Source organism: Pomacea canaliculata, linkage group LG3 (genome assembly GCF_003073045.1).
Source record: "Pomacea canaliculata isolate SZHN2017 linkage group LG3, ASM307304v1, whole genome shotgun sequence".
Lineage (NCBI taxonomy): Eukaryota > Metazoa > Mollusca > Gastropoda > Architaenioglossa > Ampullariidae > Pomacea > Pomacea canaliculata.
In genome coordinates, this window is record NC_037592.1 from 33,425,367 (window position 1) to 33,442,919 (window position 17,553).

General features: G+C 38.9%; 1 protein-coding gene across 1 annotated transcript in view; it reads left to right on the plus strand.

Annotated features, from left to right (window-relative positions):
- LOC112559634 overlaps positions 1-17,553 on the plus strand; it is a 46,064-nt gene that overhangs the window by 20,167 nt on the left and 8,344 nt on the right. The gene's annotated exons all lie outside the window — the stretch shown is intronic.

Consider the following 17,553-nt stretch of genomic DNA (forward strand, 5'->3'; position numbering starts at 1 on the left):
CAGTTCATGTGTGCTGTTGTCACACACTTCAAAGTATCATGTAGACAGAAAGTATTGCACTGCACACAGGGCCGGCGCTAGGCTGTGTTGCGCCCTAGGCGAAAGAAAAATTCTGCGCCCCTTCCCTTCCCCCCACCTCACAAAAAGTGAACTATGTTATATCATTTATTTTGCAATTTATTTAGTCCTATTCATGAAATTGATGCTTAAAACCTCACTTTTCTTGCTTTTTGCTGTGCAAAACGAGTTATCAGTTCCTTCAGATTGAGTGCATTTGCCAAGTCATGCTCAATAGACATGGTGGCCAGCCCAGTCAGTCTCTCTTGCAATATTGTTGATCTCATATAGTTTTTAATTAATTTTAACTTTGAGAAACTGCGTTCTGCACTGGCAACAGAAATCGGAAGGGTCAATAAAATTCTGAGAGACACTACAACATTCGGCACAATATCAAATAGCTTATGTTGGATTATGAATGTTAAGACTTCTTTGGGGTTCATTTTAGGCTTGGGAAGTCTTCTAGCCACAACCTGTAATTCAGAACAGAGTTCCTCCTCGTCGATGTCTTTGCTGTCTCTGTGCATTAGTGCCTTTGCCAAGACCTCGCAAGATAGTAAAATGTCCTTCGTTGGTTTTTCAGAAATGCTTTGGATATCATAAAGAAATCCAAATAATGCACTGTGCTCCTGAATCTGTTTAAATATGTCTTCAATGGACGCAGTGGCCGTGTCTACGACAGCATAAAAAAAACTGACTTTGAAATGTTCAGCAGGGTCTTCTATTGTGTCGTCGACAGCCTCGTAGTCAAATTGTCGTTTAGTTCTTCTTTTTCTTGGTACTTGGTCTTTCTCAAAGCTTGGCTGTATTTCTAACTCGCATGCAATCTCTGTTGCATCTGCTAACACTTGCTTGAATCCCTTATCACTTCTTGAGATATTCCAGGGTTTGATGCATCTGCTTTGTTGATGTCTTTAAATCAGCTTCTTTGTCTTGAAGACATTTGCTGGTAATATTTACTTCAAACAAGATGTTATACCATATCACTAGTGCTGCAACAAATCGGAACTGGCAAATGCGATTAGCAAGGGCTTGGGCTTCAGCTCGTGTTACATTTCCTGATGATCCCTGAAAGCTTGCATTCTCAGAAATATCTATGAGAGCATCATAAATTTTACCAAGCTGGTATCTCAGAGGTTTCAAAGCATCAAATTCTACTTGCCCATCTGGTTTCACTTAGTGGTTTTACTGTGACATCCGGACATGATTTTTGAGTACTTCCCAACGTCTAGTTGACCCAGAGAAATAATTATAAATTTGTTGAATTAATCCAAAGAAATTCACAGCTTCTAGACAACTCTTAGCTGCATCGTTTACTACAAGGTTTAGAGAATGCGCACTGCATGGGACAAAAAAAGCACGTGGGTTTATATCTATGATCCTTTTTTGCGCACACTGTCTTTGCCTTTCATGTTGCTTCCATTGTCATAGCCTTGTCCGCGCAGGTTATCTATGTCCAGTTCCATTCTGAAGTTGTTTGAGAAGAACTTCTGTCATAAATGCACTTCCAGTTTCAGACAATGGTACAAATCCTAGGAAATGCTCTTTTATTTCAATGTGAGACCCTAGAACTTTCAGAACCGGTCACCACATTAACAAATCGAATAATCATTGTCATTTGCTCATTGTGACTAACATCTGTGTGCAGTCCAAGATGACAGAATAATACTTAGCTGACTAGCAGCTGTTAAAATCTTCTGCTTTATTGCATTTGCCAGCAGCTGTATTAATCATTCTGTATATCTTTTCCAAGATAGTGTATCATTGTCTTTAATCTCCGCAAATGTTCATTCATCACAGGGTCAAAAAGTGCTAGATATTCGACAAACTTCAAGAAATTGCCATTTCCTCACTATGAAGTTGTCATTTGCACACGGAGTGCAAGGTTCTGCATTGCTAGTGTCCTCACTAAAGCTATTAGTCGTTCCAGTATTGGCGCCAGTAGACTTCTTCCTGCTTAATCTTGTGTTGGTTGACATCATCAATGGTTTTACTATGTAGTAATCGCAGCTCAATTCTCTCCAGGTCTGGTAGTTTTTCAAGTGTGCTGCACTTTTTCATGTGAAGACAGTATGGTCGAAATCTTTTTCCAGTCCTTTGATCCAACTTTCTGCAGAGGTGAGCTGTCAGACTTATTGCTAAATAATTGCAGCAAAAACAAAATACTGCATCATTGGACTTTGAATAAACTAACCACTGGCGTTGCAACCTCTTCCCCATTAGCCAGTTTCCTTTTGTAGGACTGTAAGAGAACCTCCTTCTGTTTTCATTTTAGGAAAATTATAATCATGTACCTGGTGTGGGCCATGCTGAACAATGAGTTCAGTTACCCGCCTTTCGTTGCAAAGACCAGGTAGCAGGGTCGTTATAATCCAGCTCTAACTGTTTCTCTTTCTTCTCACCATAGGTATTTTCATTATCTATTTGAACATTATCCACACTGGTTTCGCTGTCATTGTTGTTTTGACTCTGCTTATGAGGTTCTCGCGCAACAACAGTGTGATTCTGACATTCTGCAGTGGAAGTTGTGGAAGCTACTGGAGCAGTGGAGGTAGTGAAAGTCACAGGAACATGTCGAGACCACAGGATCGCTAACATTTGTTGAAGACAGAAACAGCGGCAGTCCTGTGGCTCTCAGTGACACTGTCCTTGCGAAGATATTTATGCAGCGACTTTTCTTGTTTCGCCATCTCTTTGGCTTTTTCAGCTTTTTGCTTCCGATACTGAGCTCCAGATAGTCGTTTGCTATCCATTTATCAACACAAATATTGGACTAAATATACGTTTAATTCTATTTTTAACAGAAATTTCAAACAAGAAAGCTAGGCTTAAGTATCACCAGTAATGATTGCGGCGGTTTGTCTCAGAACTCAACGCGAGTGTGATGTGCTAAAGACCACCAGACTGTAACGGACCCGTTTGTGCAATGAACAGTTTTGCAAAAAGTGACACCACCGCTATCGCAACCCGTTGCATCCACACAATCAAAATAAGCACTATAAGAAATAAGGAAATGAAATTAATGTAAAGAAAGACATAAATCGTGTTAATAAAATATATACAGCTATGTCACAGTGTATAAAATTCATGCGAACTTATCTTTACAAACTCTCATGAAGTGGCTGTAGACAGCAGCACTGTTCAGTCTGGCACGGCTAAAGGCAGTTCACAACCTTTACTGACTCGATCAGCTGTGGAAGGATGACAGCTCCAAGCACCCGAACAGACGATTACAAAGTCAATTCAAACAGCAGCACGAGATGTCTGCAGCCGCTCAGAAAAGGTTTTCACATCGTCCAGTGGGTTTTAAGTTAAAAGTTCAAACTACCTCTTCCCCAGTCTCTGGCTGTCCAGCCCGCTGATTTTTTTTTCCTAAACGTCCCAATGAAGGGAAAAACTTCGGAAGCCTTCGGAAGCGTGACGTCAGCGACCTTGGCCGACCTCGCTCAGAGAAACCCTTCGCTTCAGTCTTTGGATGCTATGAAAAAGCTATGAAACTTGCTCTGGGGCTTATTCAACTACTGTGTGATCTCCAGATCGCGCGTCCGGATTTTAAAAAAATTTGCCATAAAGATCCATGCTAATTTTGAGAGTGCATTTTTTGTTTTTGTATGACCAGAAAGTGTCAGGTACAAAGCGCAGTATGACACCTATATATATCTTCTTGGATATGAATCCTAATTCAAGATATTCGTGGCACCTTTAGATGGTCTGCACCACTCTGTCTCGTATGAACCCTATCTCAAAAGAAGTTTGTGAGGTGATATGATCTTTATACTATTTGCTTGTGCGAGTGTGTGACTATAAATTCGGTGATCGGGCGAACGGTCGAAATGAGATCAACGTACTTGTGGCGATTCTCACGCGCTTGCTTGCAGTTATTACATGATTTTTTGGATAAAAATAAAGTCAGTTGAATGAATAGACTTACTTGCACACACTTAAGTTGTTGCTCGTTGCAGGCGTGATGACCCATAACAGCTGACGTAGTAGCCAAGCCACGATCGCAATCTCTCTGATCTATTTTTGCTGATGCCATCGTAACAGATCAAACTGGAGTTGACAGTAGATGCAGAGGAAATGGTTTCGTTCGCGTGTTTTCCACGTTAGAGTTGTCCCAGATAAGAAAAGGGTGATTAAAGTATAACACGCATATTTGCCGATGCGATTTCTATCTTCAAAACAATTAGTGAAGCAATTGTCCAATGCTGTGTATATAGTAGTGGTTCTTCATGAAATGGTTGACATAGAATTTTTGTAGAATGTATGGTTTCACTTGGCAATCAATAGGTTTTCATGAAAGGCTTGATAGAAAATTGATCATATTAGAAAACGAAAACATCCCAACGCAAAACAAAACAAATAAAAATAAACCCCACTCCAAGATATGAACACACCACCTATCAATTTTGAGACGACGATTCTAACCTCTAGGCCACAGAGAACAGCTTACAATGCTCTCTAATCTAACCTACTTGTAGTTAAACATTGTCTGTATTGCGTTGTTCGGCTGTCATTTATTTCACCTTTACCTCTCATCAGTTTTAGGCTTTGAGTTATTTTGACTGTCACAATTAATTTAATGCAGCCCTTCATAGTGTTTAACAGTAGTTGAATTAGCCACAGAGCAAGTTTCATAGCTTTTTCAAAGCATCCAAAGATTGAAGCGAAGGGTTTAATGTAACCTACTTGTAGTTAAACATTGTGTTGTGTTGAGCGCTCATTTATTTTACTTTACCTCTCATCAGTTTTAGGCTTTGAGTTACCCTAGCAGCATTGAATATAGGTCCCATATGGGTCCCATAAAGATTGTCCCATATGATCTCGAAAATGCGGTTCTAACTGGATCTCCTAATACAAGCAACTACTTTTAGCCAATGGCAGACGTGCACAGCCACCGTGGCCGCCATTTTTAAATTTTTGTTTCTATTCGCCATTTTGTTCTCCAGCAGCTGAGCGGAAATTTAAGTGTTCTCCAGGATCAATTGCAAGCAGCATTCGACTGTTCGACAATACAGTACGTTTTTCTAACTTATACATACTCTAAGGTAAATATACTAGTTATTTATTATTCCAATAATGTCAAATTCAATGCAGAATACCACGCTCAGAGAAGAAGAATTAGAGCACAAGTTAAGAAATACACGAAAGCAATAAATGCAGAAGTTTTCCAGAAAGAGTAAAGGCAGGCTCAGCAGTTCTGAACCCTAGCAATTTGATAATTCTTTAGGTCGTAATTAATGATGCAGAGAATTGGGAGCTGTCAGAATTTCCTCCATAACTTGTGATAACGATTTATCTGGCGATATTTCATCAGCTTGTTAGCAGCCACTCGCGATCGTTTCAGCTTCGCAATACCTAGATCAGGATCAAAACGAAACAGATGTAAGGAATGGGATTCTTTTCTTGATTATTTAGATCAGGAAGATCAAAGTGAACAGACAGCAAACACTGAATTATTACAGAATACCAAGCGCATATCAGAAAACGATTGTATCAGGATTTAGCACTGGGCAAGCCAATGTAACATTACACTTAGTTCTTTGTCTCGTTTACTGAGAGTATTCTACGTAATTACCATCCATCTCTCCCCAAGCATCCCAGAACACTGTTGAAAACCCCCCAAAAGTTAAACATTTAGATCTGCAGAAAAATAGTTTGAATATTATTTCACTTTGGACGTAAAGAATCTCTGTCTAAAATCTAGTCTGGTTGGATTATCAGTGAAAGTACGTTCTTAAGAAAGATTAAGGTAAGACTGTTCCACTTCAACACATTTTGATCTGTCATTATCAATTTGAATTGTCTTTACTGTCTTGTTTAGTTACTTTTTAATAATTTCTTGAAAAGGGGGTAAATTCATGGGTACGGGGGCCTTTAGGAGGGAAAGAAATGTACTGGGCTGTGTTTGTGTTTAACACCTGCATTTGAACTATCAGTGCAAATATGCTGTACACATACATATTTATTTTATGCTGCTTTACACATTTAACAGTGATGTTTACAAAGGATAGGCTTTGCATATTTAGGATAAAATGCCTACAAACTGCATGTTGTTTCTTCAGCAGATGGCCTATTCCATGGTGAGTTTTTGGAAGAAGCAGAAGGTTTAAAGGGGCCAGTAGCTGTAATTCCAGACAGCTGGCTGCTAGCATTTTAAAGATTCCAGTGGTCGCAGGATGTGCAACTGGCCATCAAATCTGCAAGCTTCATTATTAAACACCAGATTCCTCATGCCCATACATCCAGTTCGCCTGCAGTCATTAAGTAAGTGCAATTTTTTAATTCATAATTAATTTATACCAGAAAGAAAATTATGAGCATGTGAGCATTAATTGTCAAAATGACTGCTATACCATTATGTACTGCAGGACAAAGGAAGGAGATAAAAAGATGATATCTGACTGTTGGAACAAGTAACAGGTACTGTAACTTTGGTTATTATGCTGCACTATAAAAGTGTAGTATTGTTAAAGGGAAATTTAATGATATTACTTTTGGTCTGGATTGGTGAAATTTAATAAGTTTTTTAAACAAACATATCAACAGCTTATAGTTTTTTAATTTAGTGAGCTAAATAAGTTTATGCAAATATATTCATTTGACACAGGGATGCACAGCTAACAGACAGCGAAGGAGAAAAGAACCGCGAGGAATCACTATGTGATGACCATTCAATGCAGCAGTGTCCACTACCATTTCCATACTCTCTGCCGCCAGTAGTTGTCAGCCCTAGGGTGTCCCCAAGTAGCAGCTATCGACAAAGTACTATTTCACCTTTGCCTTCACATCTCCAACATTGATTCTCAGGTTTTCATCCTACCAGCATAGGGACCCACAACCCCTTGGAAGGTAATTTGAAGTCATTTTGTTTATAATCATTTTAAAAGTTTGTTTTTTCTTACTCTCGGCCAAGACTTATTAACAGTGTTTTTGTGAAATATAGCCAGAAGTGGAAAATCCCAACCTTCTTTTGGCATAGTGAAAAAAAATGGAAATAAATATGGATCAGATATCAAATAGATATATGACAAATAGGAAAAGCAACCAAGAGTAGTTATATTTTCCAAGCATTGTGAATTATAGCGAAGCCAGCAAAGATCAATCTATATGTTTTCTGCTATTGTGTTCGTTAAGTTTCAGCTCAACTAGAGAAACTTGGGACAGCAGCAACTGTCTTTTCTGGAAGCGATGAGAGATGATATAAAAGATGTGAAAAGGAGGCTTCAAGGATGGAGAAACAACACCAGGAAAAGGAGGTGACAGGAGGAAAACTGCAGAGGGGTTCCAGTTTCCTTACAATCTTCAGAGGATGTTGACCATCTGGAGTGGGATTGGAAGACTGACCCTGGAAACGGACACACTCGGTATGTGCTGTATTCTGATTTGTTAGTAGGAGGAGTCAAATCTATTTTTGCTATTCCCTTTAAAGGTTTTTATAGCATTTTATTTTATAGAACAAATGACATGTCTGCAGTACTAAAAAGTAACAAAGGCATTGTTATGTTGGCATGGATTGCAGCTGATAATAAATTTTATGTAACAACTTCAGCTTGGTTACAGAGAAAAATCGGAAATTTCCTTAATGGTTTTCATCCATATTTTGGTTTTATAATACTAGTTTTCATAACATGTATCATGATACTGCCCACAGGAACTTTTATTTTAAAAAGTGATGAATGCTTATTATTGTCTGTTTCCAGGAATGCCATTTGACGATGGGTGGAATATTCACTTTAAAGCACGGGGTGAGGAGCACACTATCTGTGCTATTGTCAACTGACTCAGCCCGGTGTTACAACTTCAATGGTCTGAAAGAGAAGAAGGGACTCAAGAACCACTCCTTTATTTTACAAACAGTTCAGGGTAAGGATTTAAATATTTGACTGTTTTTATGAGATTAAAAAAAAACATTACAGGGAGACAACTCTAGCCTGGCGAACTTTTCCTACTTCATTTCATTGTGATCCAATTACATTGCAAAATTAAAAATATGGACACATGTTTATGCAGTGTCTAGTCCTTTAATCAGCTGGTTAACACTGTGTAGAAAGGAATGAACACAACAATTGAGAGATATCTTTACAGTTCGCATGTATTGGGATTTTTAAAAAAATCAGTATATGTCCAGAGTTTGCCTGCCTAAAGAAATTCTAATGCAGTTCCACTTGTAGTTCCTTTCTGATTATAACGCTTAAAATTGTATGGCACTTTACATATCTATATGATTTGCTTCTACTTCCTTTTTTTTCCTCATATATTCTGTATTTAGGGTCATGACCTGCAATTAAGTATTACTTTTTATGCCGATTCTCATATTCTTATATTTGTTCTATTTTTAGATGCTGCAAGAAAAAGTTATCCTGAAGGCTACATATGCTGACCTGCAGGTGCATACATCAATTTGGTTAACTGGTGCTCGGGATTGAGAGAATAGCAGAAGGGAAGGGCTGAGCACAGCCTGTACAAGTCAGTAAATTGTTATGGGGTGGACGACGAGTAAAGCTGTACAACTTTATCTGCAGAAAAAAAACTGTTAGGTTTCGCAAGATTTTTTTTGTATCAGCTATTTATAAAGTAACAAGCTTTAAAATTTGCATATTTTTTAAAAAATGGTTTGTAGTTATTACCAGAAGCTGCAATCCAGCCTGGAACCTTTTATATTTAATCTCGTGATTTTATTATTATAAGAAATGTCTGTGAAGCTTAAATCACTCCTTTTGAAAGCAATTCAGTTCATGCTCAATCATTTGATATATTGTAATGAGATCTGTGAACCTTTTCTTTGGGAAAAATCTAATTAATGTAAAACTGCAATTTAATTTTAATGGTTTTGTCAGTGGATACTTGTTTTTGCTTCTTCTACAACTCATAATCAAATAACGAGTGTTGCATTAACATGTCATGAGGAAACATTTTTGTGCATTTAAATGGGACAATTGCTTCACAATTGTTGTATATTTAAAATTATTTTTTTAATGACCTTGCTTTTATCCTTATTTTCACAGACATTTTTAACTTCAATAAACGTCAGTAAAAAGACAATTCATGTTTTTTGTTTTTTTGTGTGTGTATATTTTGCATTTTTTGTGCACTTTTTGCTGCTTAATTAATGTAAATCATTGGCAAAACACTCTGTATTATCCATTTTGTTTGGCATTATAAGGTTATTTTTGATGTATTTGATAATTATGGTATTTTTAGGAATTTAGCATATCGTGATTTACATTGTTGTAAATCAGGATATGTCAAAATACCTAAAAATACCATATATCATCAAGAATTTCAACTGGGATTTATCTGGGATCTACCTGGTTTTTACACGGAAAAACACATATGGGTCCCATGCTTTGCCCGTTTTTCACTTTCGGTCTGGGACCCATATGGGATTGGCAGATGAATCCCGGGTTACCCGGGTAAATTCCATATGGGTCCCATATGGGTTTTCCTTTCAATGCTACTAGGGTATTTTGACTGTCACAATTAATTTAATGCAGCTCTTCATAGTGTCTAACAGTAGTTGAATAAGCCCCAGAGCAAGTTTCATAGCATCCACCCAGCCTGCATGGGCTTTGGGTGTTTGAACGGCCCCGATAGGGAAGTGAGACTTTGGGATGGGAAGCGTGTAATTCGATCCTAAATTGACGCGTCCATCGCGCTTTTTCTTCTTCAGCCGCTCCGGATTTGGTAGCCACGTGATCGTGTCGCATCCTTCCACCCTCCCCCTCTTTCCCCATCGCCGCGTGTAGCTACAAGTCATGGTATGGGGTTAATCAGAGGTCACATCGGCCGGTTCTTTGCGCGCGACATTTTGAACTGTACGTCCATCTTCAAGTGAAACACCTGCGATTTCTGAAGTAAAGTCTTAATAAAGTTAAGTGAAAGATGCCATTAAAACACTGTACTTTATAACAGTGGATAGTCATTAATAATTTATGATCATATATAAGTATTGTAGTGCTTTTTGTGAAATGTTTCACGTGTTGTACCCGGCAGTTATTCACACACATAACATCGCTAGCAACTCGCTTTTTACATGACGCTGTCTTCTATATGTGCTGTAAATAATTTAAATGGTTTAACCATATCCTCTTGTTGTAAATAATCAAATTGCTTAATCGTATCTCTTGCCTACTAATTGCACGTATTTACTAATTACAGAAACGAAATGTTAGCGCGAATACGATTGGCAGAAGCAAGAGACAGTGCATTGATGGGTTCAAATCAACTAGTCAAGGGAGGTAAAGTACAGCAACACACAATCTCGTCGTAATCATTGATGATTAACTTCGAAGTTGAAATCTATGACATGAACTCATTGAGTCATGCTTGAAAATTCGTCGTCTGCTTTCTCTTATACAGTGGTGCGGCGATTACCAAAACGTTTGTGTCCGTTCATGTATTGGTGCATTCTAGGGGAAAGCAACAAGACACATCACATTTAAGTTGCTTTCTGAACAACTAAAATTTTGGAAAATTAATGCAAAGCAAAAGAAAAGAATTTTATTTTGTCGTATACACTTTGAATTAAAACAAAATTATGAAATTCAATGCTTGCATATGAACTTTGTCAAAGTCTGTCATTTTTTAATAACAATCACTTATCTGATCGCCAATATACTTTTTCTTGTCTTTAAAAATCGCTGCATGCCATTTTTCAGTTTATTTTTACATATTTACAAAAAGAACTAATTATAAAGTCTTTAATTGCAGAAAATCACACTGACTAGGTCTGGCTCAGTGAATTTAACCAGTAAGTTTGCAAATTTTGTCTCCCTCTATGATTCATCAGGATCACTCACACAAGCACAGGTTTGTGTGTTTTTAGTGGTCTACATGCACATCCTTATTATATCCATCAAAAAACATTTTCTGTTAATTAAAAAAATTGTCAATAGACTTACATCCATAGTTTTGTTTTGTCATTACTTTAAAGACTAAAAGTAACAATTTTTGATTTCAAATACATTTTTGAACAGAGTTCTCAGCTAAGTGTGATACAGGCAGAGCAAAACACTACAAATGTAGTTCACAAACTGAATCAGTTTATCACCCTGCTTCTTCCACAAATATGGGGAAAGAGGAGCTGATGAAGAAAGGAATTAGAACAAAAGTGGTCCCTGTCATTTAATATATGTGTTAGGTAACTAGACACTTTTTTAAATGTTACCGTTAGCTTTAGCTTAACTACTAATCAGTAATATGTGTGTTATGCTCATTTACAGTCTTGATAACCATTTAACAAACAGGCAAGGCATAGCATCACGCTTACGGTTAATTTCTACACTGCACAAGAATGGTGGTCAGTGTAATATTTCTATTAAAAATAATACACATGTTTATGAGTACAGAAATAAAGTAGTGATTTTATAGTGCATAGTTTTATGTTCTATACTAAATAATTCTGTCACTTCATGCTTTTCATGTGTCAAAATGAGCAGTCTGTGTGTCCTATACTATTGACCACTAAAAATTGTTCTACTTCATAAAGAAGCAGCTTTGATTACACTCTTAATTAACTGTGATTTGAGTCACTTAATGCCCATTTATTTCTCTGAAGTCCCACTAGGGGTTTATTTAAGAGACGGGGTCTGGTTTGGTAGCTATATTCACAATGACAACATTGATCCCTCATCCCAGCAATGGAGTAGGGGTTAGCATATATAAATTCTAAACCTTATCCAATCCAAATGAATTATTTTTAATTTCGCATTTGTTGTAGTATTTTACATGGTGGAAACAACTAAAAGATTTGTTTATTTTTGAAGTATCAAGCAACCTCTTGTGCACGGAAATTTTAAAGGCTCGTTCCAGCAGAGCTGGCTCAGTGGATACCAAAAGGGGAAAAAGTGTCCAGTCACTTCAGCTAGAAGTATAGTTAATTGGTGTGTATTTTTGTTTGGTTTTGATTTCTTGGAGAATGAGCGTAGCGTCAATATGAATAAAAGGACATAGTTTCCGAACAAATAAAAAAAAAAATAGTGGAATCTATAGTAAAATATTTTCTCTACACATTTGACAAACTTTAATTTATTGTTACAATAGCATTTAAGTCTACCTACATTTCTATTTGTGCACAGCTGCAGTCCATAGAGGACAGTGAGAGAGAGAATGTATTCGAGGGGTGATGCCATCTAATGGTGAGTGGAATTACAAAAATGAGGTTGTCAAGTTAAAATTATGTAATGTGAGCATGTGTTTTTATTGCTTCCGTGGATTTATTCAGTAAGCCTCATTTACTTTACTTTTTGTACTAAAAGATTAATTGGTTACTTCCGAGATGATTTATCCCAAAACTTCTTATACACACAAATGGCCATCAAGACATTAACCGGTTTAAAAATGCTTTTTTATTCACTCTTGTTTCAAGTTCTTGTACATCTCCATAATTAGTAGATTTTGAATAGGAAGCTTAACGCTTACTTACACAAAGCTAAAGCGTTGGTCCAACCCCCTGTACGCATGAATTTACCCTTTTTCAAAAAATTAATTAAAAAATAACTAACAAGGAATAGAACAGGGCAATTAAATTGATATGACAAGATCAAAATGTGTAGAAGTGGAACAATTTTACCGTAAACTTGCTCGTGAACTCTCTATGATAATCCAAGCCAAAATTAGGTATATTATGTAACAGTTGGAAATTTTTTTTTTTTTTTTACACATTTCAAACAAAAAAAATTCGGGAGCAGAATGAAACCATTTTTACACCATCATGGTCAAATTCTCCTTCATCTGAAGCAGGAAATATCCTCTGGGATGTTCTTTCTTTTGTTATTCGACGTTTCAGATGCATGATTTTAAGTGTTACCATCGAAAAGGGACAGTTGTAGAACCTATAGTCGGAAGAGACTTCTTTCGTCAAACGTACGTCCTTTCGTCATGTATGGAGATAATTGTTCATAAAGGACTGAAACTATCATTTATTTATTAATTTTTCTTTTAAACCCACGAGCTGTAAAGGCCTAAAAAAATTACACACAATGCATAAGCCCAATGTAATCACGGCTACTAACAATGGAGCAGGGCAAAATCGGCCACCCGTGGTTAGTGCATAAAGAAAGAGTTAAGCTTCATCTATGTGAGAGTTAGTTCTACTTACATAGCAAAAATCAAAATATGTAAAGCATTGTACTTTTTTCTTTTCTTCTACACAAGGGGATCGATCCACCACTCATGGATCGATTTTTGGTGTCATATTTTCTATCTTTTATGTAAATTTGTTTGACTTTATGTTAAAATAATTAATTTCAAAAATAACTTTCATGGGGTAAAAAATTATTGACTGCAATTTTATGTAAATAATTGGATGAATGCTTATGTTCACAAAACAACTTAAACTGTTAAATAATGTAAACTGTTTAAATAGTTTTTTTGGTGTAAATAATAAAATGTTTAATGATATCTCTTGCCTACCTTTATGCGTTGTGAGGAACGAGAATTTTGAAGCTGTTGAATGTTTTTCTTGGTGTGCAAGCCTGTGTACCAGTGTAAGTAAAAGTGAGAAAAGGGTGAGGAATGCAGCAGAGGGAGTGGGAGTTGGGGACGTGTGAGGGGAAAACACGACTTCTCATGGGCGATCTCGGTGGGTATGCAATGGTTTTGTGGGAAGTGGGTGGGTCTTTCGTGGGAAAACATGCAACCCGTGGAATTCCTACGAGGTCCCTTAAGGTCCCTTCCAAAACCCGAGAGGGACCCAACTTCTTCCCGAGAGGTCCATGGAGGACCCAAGAGTTCTTGGCAGGCTGGGCAAAGACTGAAGCGAAGGGTTTCTCTGAGCGAGGTCGGCCAAGGTCGCTGACGGGTACGCTTCGAAGTTTTTCCCTTCATTGGGACGTTTAGGAGGAAAAAAAATCAGCGTCCAGGCCCGGTAATGTGATCTGACTTTCTTTCAGTGGTAAGAGATTTATCTCCTAGACTACGCTTCCTCCACTAAGCACCCCATGAGGTCTTGTCAATCTTTCTCTCCTCTCTCTTTCTCATCTCACGGACAACTATCAAGTAACATCGGCAACCACCTCTTGGTCCAGTCTTCTAGTCACCTGATGGGAACTGGTTCATGGTAATGTGAAATTTATCGCTGCCGCTGTGGGCGGCTGTCACCCACGCTAATAGCACCTCCAATCGCAGGTCCTTTCAATCGTTGGTCTTCTTTCTCATCTTACAGACGAAACTAACAAGCTAAAAGGCGAACTGTCTACATTTGCTGCTTAAAATAGTAAAAAAGTGTTTCTAAAAAACTCATTATGGGATCAGAGGCTGAACCCAGAAGAGTTCAAAGATGGCTTACTAAAATAATCTTTTTCGAGTATTCTCGCACTGTCAGATTTGATTAATAAGTTATTAGAACTACTTGTTTGTCAAGAAAGTCGTCTTTTATTCATTGCAGCTGACATACACCATGGATATGCATGCCTCCACAAGACCTAAATTATGATAGGGGATTTCAAACAACTCTGTAAAAGTTTAATGTGGGTGCACACTGAATGAGCAAGAAATCTGTAGCACCTTGCTTCTGGCTTTTTTGCTGTTGTCCCTAACTCGCTATCACTGCCGCTTTCACCCCCAGCGTGCCGAAGCACGCGCCAGCGCTCCAAAAGCCGGCCAGACACCACAGACACTCGGCGAAGGCATCAGCGACTACCTCTCGAAACCCGTGCACGGCACAAACCACAAACAAAAAAGAAAAAAAACGAAGATAACAAGCACCAGTTTAATAAAATAACAGAATACACAGCCACACACCCCATAAATCAGATAAAAATAACCCTACAGTCTCGCCCAAAAAAAAACAAAAACTGGGACTGCCTCCCGCAAAGAAATTGTACAAATAAATTCCCACACACAAAGAAAATACAAGTATACCGGACATAGCACATCCAGTGTCCGCTCAAATGTTCACAGAAGCCACGGGGCCACCCCCTTCCCTCTGGAACAGTCTGTCCAGCAGACCCTCACCTCCCTCGTCCGGGTAGACCTTGGTCACGGAGTCCTGCTCTCGACCTCCACTAGGTGCTCCCCCATGTAGGCCGACACTGGCACAGCAGGGTCGCGCACACGCCCTGAATCGAAGCGATATAGGCGCAGGAGTCACACAATGTCGGAACGTCCACACAAAAGAGACAGCGACCGATGAGGAGCAGAAAACTCCACGAATACGCTATTAGAACACGGAGAAAGTAACACACTAGAAGAAACAATGGAAGCCTGTAGAAAAACAAACAATTCCACTCATCAAGTCATACGGCCCCGAAACATTTCTCATTTTCTACAAACACCTTGTACAAATACATCATCTATGAAACCTTGGTACACGAAACCGCTCGCTTCATACAAATACATTTATATTACAGTAAGACACCGGCCTTAACTCAACAGAATTCATACATGAAAAAAAAACCAAACAAAGAACAACAAAAACGTGCGTGCACACGGAGCCGACCACGCCACAACAAAGTCTAACCTAACATAAAAGCAACATGTCTTATTCCTTGTAACATATAACAAATCGCACATACACAACCGGAACTACGTGCTCCACACAAAGTGGAAATTCAAAGAAATAGACTCGCTCACGCCCAAACTGCTTGGTGCTACGACCCGACGGTCAGCTGTCCTCCACAAACGAATGCAGAACCCTCCGTGATATCCCGACACTTTCCATACCGAACTCACAAGTGGGTAACGGGCGCAGCCTACACGTCCCGGCCCACCTGCCCACATTGGCCCGGCCTCCCCCGCTCCTTTCCGAACAAACTCCTCTCTCCAAACAGGTCAGAACTCCGAGGGACCTGCTCCTCTTGGGTCCACTTCCTGCCCCAGGGCTGTACCAATCGCCACCCACGACACCCACCCATGCCAAGGCGTGAACACTTTAATGGACAGAAGGAGGGCCCGCCAATTGCACCCTCCCAAGGCTCCACGCGGGAAACACAACACAACACTCAGGCCGACGTCCGTGACGTAGCGTAAGAGCGTGACGTAGCGGCACGGCTACGGTCGCGGAGAAGGCCTTGACGCTTTTCCGCTTAACCGTACAAAAGAACAGCCGTTAACCGTCTCCTGCTGTGAGCTCCTACTGGACAGGAGCGTACCCAGGCCTGGAAAAGGCCGGATCGTGACACCGAAATCACAGCTTCCAGCATCTAGATCCACCCTGTTGCACTTCCTCATTCCAATCAAAGTCACACCACATCACACCTACAGGTGGGCGGCAAGAAGGTCTGTAAGAGAGAGTCTTCTAACACTAACATGCAAAGTTGTAATCATGGTGTCAGCTCCCAAACACAGTCCAGGATCAACACCGCGTGGTGTCCAGCACAGGGTTGTTTGGAGAAACAGAGAGTATATAGACTGTAGCTCTTAGTACGCATATCTCTTTAAATAACCAATTTCAAATTTCTGTCAATGGAGCATAACAACAGCTAACCATTCAAACTGTAGACAACATGCACTCTTAATAATAAAATAAACATACAAATGTGACAACTGAAGCGTAATAACACCAATCGAACAAAAATTAATAATTAAGTAAGAAAAGTTAAAATCACGCCATGGTCACAACATAAGTACAGACTATAGGCCATCAGTGTCATATAATAAGTGCTATAACTTCAAACTGGCTCTACATGATTGTCTCCATTGTCTGCTAAAGACTTGAATACTCTCCATTAACTAAGACCTTGTGACATTAGCTAAAGTTCCTTCGCCGTAAGTTCGTAAGTGTACATAACTGACAAAACAGTGCATAACCACAGAGAAACCTCGCGTACACTCAAGTCTGTTTGTTGTCCTGATCTCAGCTCTGGTTCAATGCATAATGTGGAACCTCTTCTAAAGTCGGATGAAGAACGAAGTGAGCCTTGGTATTCAGGATTTTGGTCCACATCCTCGTAGGGGTCCGCAAATGAGTCCCATCCACCAACCCCCCTCCGCTGTCTATCCTGGCGCGCCCTCCAGCACTCTTCTCTCCCGCTGGTTAGCACCAACCATTCGTTGTGTCCTTCAACGTGATGACATTTCACGAAGGAAACGCTCTGATGCAGACCAACAGAATCAACTGGAGGCTCTTCTCATTTTTGTTCAGAGTGTTTGGATTTAAAAAAGGGATAACCTCTCTACTTACCACTATTCAAGAAATCCATCCAACGTTTGATGTGAACAACCCATTGTGTCTGTTCACTTTTTTAGAGTAATGCAGCTTTGTTCATTTTTCACTAATAGAATGAAAACTTTTTTAATACATGTCAAAATTACCTTGAAAAGTATATAAGTTGAAAATTTCAACGCTATTGTCTTGTGAGTACTTCAAAGAGTAAACTCAATATAAAGTATTGTCTCACAAGACTAGTTCCGTTTTACTACATCACTGAGGTGAAAATAAATTTTTTATTTTAAGAATACTTGTTTCAGTGGAGTTTGTTTTCATAAAATAATAGTTTCATTCATTATTCTCCTAAACGTACGGAGAAATGCAATGATTGACTTCTCAAATTT